The sequence below is a fragment of the Ambystoma mexicanum genome, chromosome 11 (assembly GCF_040938575.1).
Source record: "Ambystoma mexicanum isolate Mex_15411 chromosome 11, UKY_AmexF1_1, whole genome shotgun sequence".
Classification (NCBI taxonomy): domain Eukaryota; kingdom Metazoa; phylum Chordata; class Amphibia; order Caudata; family Ambystomatidae; genus Ambystoma; species Ambystoma mexicanum.
Window position 1 is genome coordinate 553,412,451 of NC_090934.1, and position 13,562 is coordinate 553,426,012.

General features: G+C 41.2%; 1 protein-coding gene across 2 annotated transcripts in view; it reads right to left on the reverse strand.

Moving 5' to 3' along the window:
• LOC138503557 (catalase-like) overlaps positions 1 to 13,562 on the reverse strand; it is an 833,069-nt gene that overhangs the window by 749,245 nt on the left and 70,262 nt on the right. The gene's annotated exons all lie outside the window — the stretch shown is intronic.

Sequence of the window (13,562 nt, forward strand, 5' to 3'; positions counted from 1 at the left end):
ATAACACTTAATCCTGTCTTCTAGATAGGTCATAATGATTGCTGAAGTCAGTTAGTGCTTCTTCATTGCTCTCTCTTTTATGTATAAACAATCTACGACACGAAAACACATAAGGTGCTCCTGTGAGGAACCTGCCTGCGACCTCAATAAGAAGGGTGTGGGGAACCCCAAGACAGTGATTGAGATGGAGATATGTTTTTGGGAAGCCCCAAAAACATGCAAAACTATGGTTTGAGAAGCCCTACAAACCTGCAATTGAAGACTAAGGGGGACCCACTCTATGACTTACTGAGCACTGAAAGAACATTCCTTCTTTAACACTTTACTTCCAAGAGTCACTTTCATTTGTAAGGTTCCACAAAGCATTACCCAGACCCTAGAGAGTAACTATCTTGAAAATTATAGTTCGTGAAGACCAGTCAGGTTTGCTGCTTTGGCCAGCCTGTGTCAATTTACCCTTAATGAAGAAGCTTTAGTTAAACTGTACTGGCCGGTCAGTTCATCCATCACCTTCGTACAAATCTGAATATGTATGATCTGCTAATGTTTTGGCTATTGGGAATACTTGTTAGAGCCCCTAGTAAGGGTTCTGACCAATTTGCTTCTTTTTACTTTTTGAAATTGTACGTTGGAGGTCATCTTTTTCATTGTGAGATCTTATCTTATTTGTATTTCTATAATATAAAATGTTTTAAGAGTATGCATGCATTTTCAGGTTTCCCCCGTTTCCCCTCTATACTTACTTGATCATTTTGCCATTATTGGTGTATTTTCCTTTCTCACTGTGTAAATGATTGGCATGTGACAGTACTTGCATACAATATCGTGTACAATATCGTGCCTTTTGTGCATTAATGTTTGAACATAATGTACATTGTTACCAAGTCACAACCTTTACACTTGCCACTAGCCATTTGCTAGTGATGATTGCCTTTTTGCAAGTAGGAAATGGTGTGCTACCTCTATGTATAAATAGAATTCAGGTGGTGACTTTCTTATGGCTGGCCAGAAGCGTGCAACTTGAAATCTTGCACCCTGGTGTAGCACAATTGGGTTTAACTTTTAATTTGCATGTGTTCACACGTAGACATTCAAACAATGTATGGTCACTTCATATTTGTATGTGTATGCAGCCCTATCTGGTAATTCCTCCATAATTACATGTATAAATAAAATGTATGTTTAGAATGTGAATGCTTAGTTGCCAGCAGCATATCATGAATGACTTACTGTTTACTTTCTACATCCATGATTTGCTTAAGAAGTTGCTTTCTTTTTTTAGCATTGTAATTTTATTGTTTAAATTACTTTACAGCAGACTCAAACTATTGGCATCAGGCTGACGTACTGAACTGCAGTAACATAACTGAGTTGCTGATATCAGATACTGACATATGCAAGTGCAGCACAATGGCACAACAGTGTATAGTACAGTAAATATTTATTTGTTCCTTCACAAAATAGTACTTTACAATGTTGGTGTTGCCTACACTATGTATATGTACCTAGACTATTCAGCAATGTTTTATTTCCCCAAGTGGGCAGAATAATTCAGGGTTTACTTGTGATAAGCTCGCTAACGTTCATTTTGTAATGTATTTCCTCACATGGAATCGAATTCTGCAGACAGAAGTGCATTCAAAATGTTTTCCATGTGATCTATGTCAAAATATACACTGAAGAATCTGTTGAAATCTGGAGCACTAGACACATTTGAAACGAATAGATGGACAGATGAATAGATGTAGTAGCCAAAAAACGTATTCCCCCAAGAATTATTGTTTTTAGAAACCTATTAACATTTTCCTAGGCAGGGTAAATGTGTGGCTGGGGTCGTAGGATGCTTTAAATCATGCTGCTATATTTTTACAGTGCTGTTTCGATTGAGTGCCCCAAATGCAGAAAACTTGAGGCAACATATACATGTTCCCTCATCCCTTTGAATGATAAGGAGGGACAGTTCTTCCTTGCAGACGCTTAGCCCTCAGTGAAAACACGACAGTGTCTAAGATGGCGTGATGATTACAAGTGTAATTTTAGCTGGCCCTATAAGAAACCTTGCACAGGGTTTAAATTAAATGCACAGTGTGTCACGACTGGCATACGGTCCCCTGATGCCTGTTGATTATCTCTGACACCAACACTTGGGTTTCTGCATTCTAGCTACCGGGTAATGGATTATGCAGGTATCCTACAGTAAATCAAACATACTGCACATCGCAATCCCTCTTTGGGATGTGGCAGTAGGCAACCTGGAGACTTACTGTTTATAGTCTCCCTCCTGATGAAGGATAGTACATGTGCTTCGGTAAAGATCTACGATTTTCTTTAGCGAAGAATATGCTAAGCTTATAGAATCAAGAGTAAACTGATTGCATCAGGAGTATATGCCCTAGCCACTGAAATACAATAGTACTGTTTTAATGACATGTAGGTAGAGAGGATTTTGAACCTCTAGAAGGTGTAATAAGGGTCTCCCACCTGCTCAATCTGTTTGAAAATAAACTGACTTATAAAAGATGCTAATTCTTCTATAGTCTACTAGAACGAGCAACAAGAAACTGTCCCTAAATGCAAAGATGTCAATTTTCTGGAACAGCAGTCTTGAGAAAAGCAACTTCTTGTTGGAGAGAGGTGGTCTTACCCGCCCCTCTCACCACACCCGAATGCACAGATCTCACTTGTGCTGAAGCGGGGAGACGTCCCCCTTCCCCCCCAACTGTAATCTGTGTTAATCACCTATTAATTACTAACAAGGAAAGCATGTAACTAAGCCTTATTAATGTGCAAAGACTCAATTTTAGGTAATCCACCAAACGCCATATTTTACTAGGCCTGAAAATGATCTCTAAAAGCTTGTCTCTCCCTCTGCCCAGCGCCTCACACTGCCAGCCCAGACCCCCACCACACTGTCTCCTGCCAGCTTCGCACAAACCCCATTCAATGTTGCAACTTTTAGTTCCGCCCCAGAACAGATGAGCTCACTGCACCGTGTGAGACCAGAACAGGCCCCCGCCTGAGTGCCCATCCATCTACTCTAACCTGCTTGTGCCCCTTCTGACCCCCACTCTGATAAGCTGTAATCTACCAGGCCCATGCCCCTCTGCTCTTTGATACAGATACATATCTGACCTCCTGTAGGGGCTAAACGAAGACACCCTGAGAGCCCTGACCTCAGACACTCATATATTCTTTCTAATCCTAAAACTTGTCTATTCGTATCATGATGCATTAGGTAGATAAAAACCTCCAAGATGGACACCTGGGTCAGGAACTCTAGATTTATGGGTACCAGGGTGCAGAGGGTACAATGCATGCCTAAGCACCCAGATTCCTACCAGACCTTATGATTGTCATTTGTCGCATGCTCTCAGTTCCTGTTATTGTAAAATCAGTTAGTCAGGGAAAGTGTCATTTTTGCTGGCCTGACCTTCACCTCATGGAGATGTGCCCAGCTGACCCACATGCTGTGGGAGTGTCACCCAAGCAACAGCCAATCCTACGTGGTCAGCGCCTACACTTCTACACAGTACTGACGACTCAACCCAATTGTATTGTAGAATTGTGTATTTCTCTGGGCAGCAGAGTTCTCTGTGTGCACAATCTACCTTATATAAACTCTGTTCTACTTGCAATCTATCTCCTTGTCTCATTCCCTACTGGGGTGCGTCCATTATTCTGAGTTTTGGATATTGTGTCGGGGAGTAGGCACCTTCACGCTCAAGAAATCAAACAGACTTCTTTGATTCTGTCAATGTAGTCTTTGAGATGGAAATCATTAACTGTGTGTTTCATGAGAAGGAAGTAGCATGTTTTAGTGGGAAATCCCATATTATTATTTATTGTGTGTTCTAGTTTCAAACAGAAGAAAACAGGCATAAAAGAAACGTTTCACACATTACTACAGATTAGAAATAGTCAATAAAACACATTAATAGCATAAGAAAAGTATGAATAAAAAGAAATATCCAATAACATATTATAATATAAATATTATTAAAATAATGAAAAAAAGGTTAAAAGAGAAGGGCAAAGAGAAGCAGTGCGAAACCAGGAAAATTAGCAGCAATCCATGTATAATACAATGACTGTGTCAAAAAGTTAATGTTCATATAAAAGGACAATACATATACCAATCTTAAAATTTAAAATGCAGCATGTCTAAAACTCACTCAATGTCTTAACTTTCATTGAAAAATCAGTTCAACAAATTTAATTACAGCAATACACAGATCTGGTGGTTCTGATATTACACATTATCACATCCAATCCCAAAATGGAGTACCTGTTTGTAGCATGTAAGTCCTAAAAATAGCTAAGCAGAAATCTAAACGGGTAGTCCATTCTGTAATAAAATGTTTCAATGACTTGTTATTGGCACATACAATCCTGCTTTTGAATCTTTAATCTTGCACCCAACATATCATTGGTGGGGAAGAGATTGAATTTTTCTAGATACATGTTTTCTAAGATATGGTTGCAGGATATTAGCGGGTTTAAAATGTTCAGAGAGCTTATACTTCATCAGCATTTTTCTGTTATATATCCAGTCTTTTTTTCAAAAATCTTTTTTTTCGCTCTCAACTGGGACTGTACTTAAACTGTTTCAGATAAGTCGCCATCTATGTGGGCATTTAGACGAGATTCTATACATTCATTTAAAGTTTTACATGAGCGATTAGTCCATATTTCTTTTAAATTACTAAACAATGACCTTTCGGGGGGAATAAGAATGAATCTAAATCGCTGCACCCTGTGCCATTCAATCTGCGCATTTAGGGAAATTGGACCTAATTTATATATTCCCTAACCCCTTGTCTCCGCACCATGAATTACTCTCGTCACAATCTTCTGATTAAACATTCTAATGACCAGACTTAATGAAAAACATGCATATGTTCTGTCACGCATACGCAGCTGAGCTGCAGCAGTGAAGGCATCTGTAACATTTAAATCACATTTTGAGATTTTGGAGTAAATTGGAACCCCCAAATATTTAAAAATGGTCACAAGTTTCAATTTTTGATTAGATATTTTCCAATTGTACAAATTGGTACGCACTATTCCAGGGCTCGAATTAGGATTGGATAAGCAGGGGCTACAAGCAGCTCCTGGGTATCCTGCAGTAACCAGTCACCAGGAGATACCACTGGGGAACGAGTAGCAAGTATATTGTGTTACGGAAATCTAACTTCCACATAACATGCAAACATATAATTGTATCCATTATGTATGACCCCCCTTATGCTTTAGATGTCATATAGATGTCTCCTAAAGTTCTTTTATAGATTGTCCTAAATGTACAGAGTTAAATTCACGAGTTGTGATTGTTTTGCATCAGTTGGCCTGGGGACCCAAAAGTATCTCCTGGTAGCTATTGGTATCAAGCTAACCAGGCTCTTCTAAGCTACAAGCAGGATCTAAATCGCTCCCAGCCCCCCTCAGTTTCAAATCCTGCTATTCCCTTTGAATAATAATTCAAAATTAAGATTTTTGACTTTGGGATACTTAGATCCAGGTGAAGATTCTGAAAATAAACATTCACTGCCTTTATGGATCGCTGCAGCCCAACTGGCGTATAATTAAATAGGACCAAGTCTACCGCATACAGAAGATAATGTGTTACTACAGAACACAGTTTAGGGGGATGGGCCCCAATTCCTGTTAAACAATGACAAAATTCAGAGCTATATATGTTAAAAAGAAACAGTGCCAAAATGCAGCCCTGCTGTAGGCCCTGCTTACTGTGAATCCAATCAGAAAATGAACCAGATTGATCTAACCTCACTTTCAGCCGATTATCTGTATGAAATACTTCCAGCGTCGATAGCAGGGCTTCTGGGCATCCCTGGATACGCATTTTATTCCATAGTCTAGATCTAATGACACAGTCGAATGCCTTACTATTATCCAGGAATGCCAGATAAAGGTACCTTTTAGCCACTGCCGCTTGTTTGGGCAAACGTGGTATCATAAAACAACTGAACGAAATATTAGTGCCACTCTTAAAACCTGATTGGTAATAATCAAAAGACTCGGATTGCCTAGCCCAAGTGTTAAGTGACCTTAAAATAAAAGTTGAGAATATTTTATAGGATGCAACCAAAAGTGAAATGGGTCGGTAATTAATAGGATCTGCCCTATCCCCTTTCTTAAAAGTTATTATAGTAGCGTCCTTCCATGATGGCGGAAAATGATGAAAGCAAAAAAATATTTTTATATAACTCAAGCAGAACATTTGCCCACAAAAGTGGAGCTGATTTCAAAGTCATATTGGAGAGGCCATTAGGTCCTGGAGCATTTGAAAGCTTTGACTTTTATTTATTTATTAGCATTTTTAAAGCGCACAGCAGCCCAAAGGCATTGTGGCGCTTTTACAGGCAAGAATCTGTTACAGGTGACAAGAACAGCATCAATAATTCTGGTTACAGTGGAGCAAAAGCTGTTACATGCATGAATAAGAATTGCAGGTACAGTAACAGTTATTCATGCATACTTAGTTACAATTGTCAGTATCAGGGGAAAACAATAGGAGATCGGGTGAGTCAGTTGAACAGAGTGGTTTTGAGGCCTTTGCGGAATGTGGCAAGCGAGGTCTCGGTTCGCAGGGCGTTGGGCAAGGCATTCCAGAGTTTGGGAGCTAGGTAGGGGAAGCCTATGCCTCCTGCTTTGGCCCTTTTGAATGAGGGTATGCTAAGTTGGTTGGAGTGATGTGTCCTTCTGGGGCGTGTGGAAGTCTCTCGGTTAATGGTTCCGGAGAGGTAGGAGGGGGCAGAAAGGCTTAGGCATTTGTGGGTTAAGGTAAGAATGAATTGACATTGCACAAATAATTCCATTTAAATCCACATCAAGAATGTCCCAAGAAACTTTTGCAAAAGAGGAATCTAGTGTTTCAGAATTCATATTTTGATATGCCTCGCCTTCCGCATAGAAGACTAGTAAAGTACAGCTCCCATTGTGCCCCAGTTATCAGCTGTGCTTGCAGGTATCTCTGCTGGGTGGTTGATTTTATTTGCGACCAACATAAAGAGGCGTCCCTAAAAATGAAAACATTTCAGCATTGCCTCTGGGTAATGCTGAAAAAAGATCAAAGACATTTAATATACTAATTAGCATGAGCTTGTCTCTGTTTTTTAACTCTGAGATGACCTGCAGGGCCCGAATTAAGAGCTGTTCTAATCTCCCTCCTCAATAGTTTTTTCTAAACTGCATTTGTTTATCAAACCTATGAAGATGCAATAGATTAGTGGGCCCTGTCTTTAAATTGTTGACCATTACTAAGGCCTTCAACAGATTTTGAAGCAGTGGCACAAAACCGTCAGGAGTACCCATCGCAAACCAGCCTTCTCTAAGACATTCATCAAGCTTGGGGTTAAACCTTAAAGCCATTGAGAGATGCGATAAGACTGCATGGTCTCTGGATCTAATTTAAATTTGCAGGTTAGCAAAAACCTTGGGCTCCGATCGAATTAGCCACGCTAGAGTCATGATTACCTGACAATGGTCGCTACTCTCTTGGTCAGCAATTTCTAACCTTAAGCATGGAGTCTCAATATTGCACGAAACAAATATGTAATCAATAGTTGATTGAGCAGCAGCACTAAATCAAGTACGTTTGGGCAGTATATCACACAATAAGTTGCCATTTAGAATCCGCATTTTCCATGCGTCAAGCATTGATCTAACAGATCATCCTCTAACTCTAGACGCTTCAGAAACGTTCCTGCCATCATCAGCATTATAATGTTGCTCACCCAAGCATTCACTGTTGAAATCTCCCAAAAGGATTATCCCGGTATCAGCAGTGGGCGTATTTTATGCAAGTTTGAAACACCAGCTCCCCCACCTGATAATTCCACCAAATATCTCTGCTGGCGCAAGAACATCCAAAACGCTCTCCTTGATAAGACTTCTCTACTCCAACCAAAATCACTGCAAAAAACAACTCCCTACAACAGACCAGCCCCTAGACCAGCTGCCTCCCTACCCTCTATCCACACCCAGGTTCGAAACTACCAAGATTATTAAAGGACTGAAACCTTCAAAGTGCCTAGGAGACATTTGTCCGGCTGCCCCCCTAAAGGATTGCGCTGAAGAACTCACTCCTTTCATCACAGTGATAATCAACAACTCCTTCTCAACTGGCAATGTTCGAGAGAATCTAAAAGAAGCTTGGGTACTCCCCCCTCCTCAAGAAGCCTACACTAGACGCCAACATTCCCACCAACTACTGCCTGATCATGACCGTACCCTTCCTCCTCAAAATACTCGACAGAGCAACCTATCTGCAAATCCAAAATTATCTGTAAACCCACAATCTCCTTGGCCTCCGCCAATCAGCCTTCTGCCCATGTCAAAGTACGGAATCCGCCCTCTTGGACTTAAAAATCTGAATGGATGAAATCAAACACAATGGCAACATGGCCATCCTCCTCCTACCTGACCTCTCTGCAGCCTTTGACTTGGTCAATCACAAAATCCCCTGCCAACACCTCTCCTCAGCTGCCCATTTCTCAGCTAAAGCCATAGCCTGAATAGAGCCCTTCCTATCTAACCACACAATGAGTGTGTTCTACACCGCATCAGCATCCCCGCCTGCACCAGTCACCTGTGGAGTGCCTCAAGGCTTATGTGTTTCACTGACACTGTATAATAGCTTCACCAAACCCCTCTTTGACCTCCTCGATGTCCAGGGTGTCACCTACACTAACTACACGGAAGACACCCAAATCCTCCTACCCATCTCCGGCAACTATGACACTGATTCCAATGCACTAAACAAATCATACCAAACCACCCAGGACTGGATGGCACAACACGGACTATGCCTAAACGATGAGAAAACCGAAATGCTCCTCATCGGTACCCAATTTCAGCTAAACACACTCAATGACTCAAACAAATCCTTTTCCATAATCACTATTGCCAAAGAGGTAAAGACCTTGGGAGTATACCTAGACTTCACGTTTTCGCTAACTAGACAGGTAAACGCTAACGCATCAGCAGCAGCACATACTGTGAAACTGATCAATGCCTGCAGGCCATTCATATTCATGGACACCTGCATCACACTTGCTGGAGCCCTCATGCTATCCATGATTGACTATTGCAACTCCCTCTTTGAAGCTACCAATGCTTACAAAAAAAAATCTTCAGGTCATTCAGAAAAACGCTATAAGTGCAGCCCTAAACATTTCTAAATAAGACCACATCTTCACAGCCAGACGAAACATTCACTGGCTCCCGGTCCAAGAAGGCATCATGTTTAAAAAGCTAGCAATGAGCCACAAATGTATCTCAAATACTGCTCCCACCTACCTGTCCAGAAACATTTCCAAGTCCCAATCATTCAGACCTACCCAAGCTGCCTACTCGCATCTACTTGACATTCCTAGATACAGACGTCAGAAAGCAGGAGGAAGCAGCTTTCCGGTGTTTGCGGCCAAACTCTGGAATGCCCTCCATCTAGTCCTAGGATCAGATGAATGCTTCTGGTCTTTCTGCAAAGGCCCCAAAACCTGGCTCTTTTCACAAGATCCCCAAATTTAACTGAACCTACCCAACCCGACAATTCTTGGCACCGCCACCTGCACCTTGTTTAGAAATGTAGCTTTAGATAACATGTACGTATCATTTATGCTCTTAACCAGTGTAACCATTGTAACCATTACCTGTAACTAAAGTGCCACCTATGACTGTAATCTTATGTAACCTAGGGCAACCACTGCACTCATATAAGCCAGCGCAAAGATGCCCCCGGGTTCGGTGCGCTTTACAAATGACAAAATAAAGAAATAAATAAAACTCAAGTACATCTGATATCGCAAACAAATAAAATCAGCTCACAAGGGATTATCATAGATCTTCAATACGATACACGTTCTCCAAATAACGGATGAGTAATCCCATCAAACTATTCTAACCCCCAATATGTCAGCTCTACCGAAAGACACATTTTCCAATGAAGTCACAGAAGCCAAGCCCCAAGCACATAGTAAACCACCATATGGCAGACCCCATGCACCCCTTCTAGCAGACTCATGAACAATTGCAAACCCATCTAATACAGGGATTTCAAGCATCAGGGTTTCCTGTAAACAAATCAAGTCAGAAGTTGGGCAAACATCATAGTTTGCGGTAAGATGGAGAAAGTCATGAGCATTCCAAGACCCCACCTTTATACCCGGGTTTCAATTATGAGTGGGTTTTACATTCCCCTAATCGTGCAAGGAATTTAAAATGAAAGCCCAGTCATGGGACACTGAGCATTCCGAGGTTTGGTTGGGGATGCCTTCTGCACACTGCGATAACCCTTTCTTATGTTGATTACCAGCTGGTATTATGGAACCGACAAGTGCTGCTTAGTAATGGTTCTGTAGTTCATTAAATGACCTATTCAAAATCTGGAATTACATAGCCCAAGTGAGGCGCTTATAGCAGGACCATATTTTTAACCAACTGTGAATAAAAACGTCATTTCACCACATCAACACGTAAGCTACCCAAAAACTCAACAAAAGGTAGATCCTTTGTTGAAATATGTTTACTGGAGCTTGGTCCAACACTTCACGGTCTCTCCACTACTGTAGATTATGTGGGGATCTTCAACTTGAAACTGAAAATGAGCTGTGAAGCAGTGGTGGTACCGAGGATGGTTGCCTATAAAGCAGCTGGAACTGAGCCTGAAACTGTAAACTAGGGAATGCGGCCACTGCTAATGAATGGCAATGCATGTTGCATCATCTTCTTCACGATTATGTGGGGAAAGATGGTGTTGATTCAGAATGATTTCCATGTGCATTGAGGGGCTGGTGAGCATTAGGGGATAGGTGACTGTAGGGTGGCGAGGGAGATTGTTCTTTGTATTTCCTTAGGATTGTGTGTTTCTCTTTGTGTTGAAAAGTTGTCATTCTTGCATAACTATGTAACACGTTAAATAAATAAATAAAAATAAAATATATGTTTAAACTAGGAACTTCCCTGAATAGGGCCAATATGTATTGCCTATTTCATGGGAACGCACCTCTAACAGCAAAGGCCTGTTCAAGGTATACATATATTAGTCTATTCACCTCCTGAAGACCCTGACAATTGTACATTTGATTTTGCTGTATCAGAAGTCAAATCCCCCAATCTAGGCAACTTAAATAGATTGGATGGCTTAAACACTGCACATGTAGCCCCTAAATTGGGGATGCCACAGTTGGGAGGGATTGAGCCAAATATTTTGTACACCTATCCTCCAAAGAGAGGAAGGCAGGGAATACGTTATCGAAGCAAAAGAAATTCCACTGTTGGGATTTGTTAAATTATTTACTCATAAATTTGAATCTGTGGGTACAGGTAGCTATGTTACATATCCCGGTCTGTGCAAATAGCATGACTGTCTCTAAAGAACACATACCATCTGGATAATGACAAGTTGAAGTCATCCATAAAAAATCAGGATTGTATTTATCATTAATAACACAATTCTAGAATTAACACATACATAACATAACATAAGATAGTAACAAAAAGTAGACATTTATCACAGGTGGCTAGATTGGATCTGATCATAATAAATATGAGGCAGATAGAATATCAATCCAAAGGTGGGCGAGAGAGAGAGAATAGATAAATAAAGGTGAAGAGAAGTACGTAAAGGGACAATTATTTCACTCTTTCAGTGTATCACAGTTGTGCAGGTGAATTTATCTAGAATTAATATTATAAGTTCAGTTTCATCTAGAATTCATATTATTAGTTCAGTTTGCCACTAGTGTGTCCAAACTTTCTTTCTTACAAGGTCTAGAATTGATTTTCCTACACTAGGGTCTGCCGCACATTTTGGCGATCAAGTAGTGTAAATCATGCTGCCTTCATCAGGGCATCGACGTGAACCCTATAATGTGTAGGAAGTTGGGTGTTCCCGCTGCCTCCAACCCTCCAGTGGTAGGCAGTGGTGTGTGAGAGGTTGATTCGATTCCTATTATGCTGGCACGGCAGAGAGATTAATCCTGTTGTTGCAGCAAGGTTATTTAAAATTGTATTGTATGGGGGCGTCAAGCAATCCCATTGTGGCAGCAGCCCCTCTTCCTTGGGGCCATGTGGGGATTCTATAACCTAGCTGCAAGGCGTCCTGTTGGTTGTCCGGGGTCCAGATGGTTCACTGTCTATGTAGCGGCTTATTCCTAACTAGTGTTTATCCAGCTTTGTTACCCGTGGTGTCGGGCATGTCCAGGTCAGCTTCTGGAGTGTTGCCAAGAAGCGCGGGCTGCATTGTTAAGGATGCGCCTTTGTATCCTAGGGTGCATTCAGATTTAATATTATTATGCACTTCCTTTCCGTATGCTTCCAGTTTTTCAGCTCTCAGAAGTGGATGTAAAGTGACATGTTGGCACGATGTGGCTCACCTATTGTAGCCTGTGTTTCCTACTTTCTAGGGGACACGATGTCACATCAATAGTGTATTCAGGCCTGGAGCAATTGGGGATGCCACAGCCGGGAGAGATTGAGCCAAATATTTTTTACACCTATCCTCCAAAGAGAAGATGGCAGGGAATACATTATCATCTGAGTGCATAGGGCGAGAAGGTGGCACAATAAATGGTGCAGTTGATGTCAAGGTGAAGCAATCCTGCTCCAGATGTTACCAATTCCAAAGCTGAATTGACATGCAGGTCACCATTTCTCTCTTTATTTATATGCTGCATGAAATTGTTCAAGTCCTCATCCGACCCATCCAAATGGGTTGCAAGTAGACCAGAGTCAACTATGTCAATAGTAACAGCTGACTCCTTAGATTTCAGATAGGTTGAGATCAAGCCTTTCCCACTGGGCTTAGAGTTTTTTGGTTGTTTGACGGTTAGGGATTTAATTTCCTTTACCTTAGACACTAAATGAGCCTGTAGTGGTGAAGACAAAATAGCGTTCTTTGCTATGTGTTTCAATCCTTCTGATGAAGATAGAACTGTTCAGGCTGTAGGTGGTATAGAATTCCCAGGCGCAGGGCTTGCTTTTAGGGATTGCAAGAACTTTCGTGAGCCACTTCAGCCTTGTTTGGGAACATTTTTCAAATGTTTTGATTTTTTCTTCTTTCTCTCATAGGATTGCAAAATCGGCTCTGTGACTTCCTGTGCTTCAACCAGGTCTTCGTCCTGCATGTAAAACCCCAGATCTCCGGGGGAATCCACAGCTACTAAAGGTACTGCTTCCACACAACTCAATGCCACCTGATCAGTTTGAAAAATCTAATTTGCCTTTGAGGCAGACTGTAACACAGGCGCCAACATGTTGGGTGGTATTGTCAGAGAAGCTATTGGAATAGCTGTAGGGTGTTGCATGTTATGGCAGGCAAAAACATTAGGCAATGGACCAGCTGATTCTTCTGGTTTTGGTTTCATCAAGGGTCTACCGCAGGCCATTATGAAGCCTTCAATGAAATTCAGATTTTCACAAAATTCTTTTAGTGTGGATCGTACTTCACAGATTTCATATTGTTTTATGTCATGACCCCTATCCATGGAGTTCAAAACCCGCGAGAGGACCGCAAATGTAAGAGCATCAAATGTTTGGTCTTC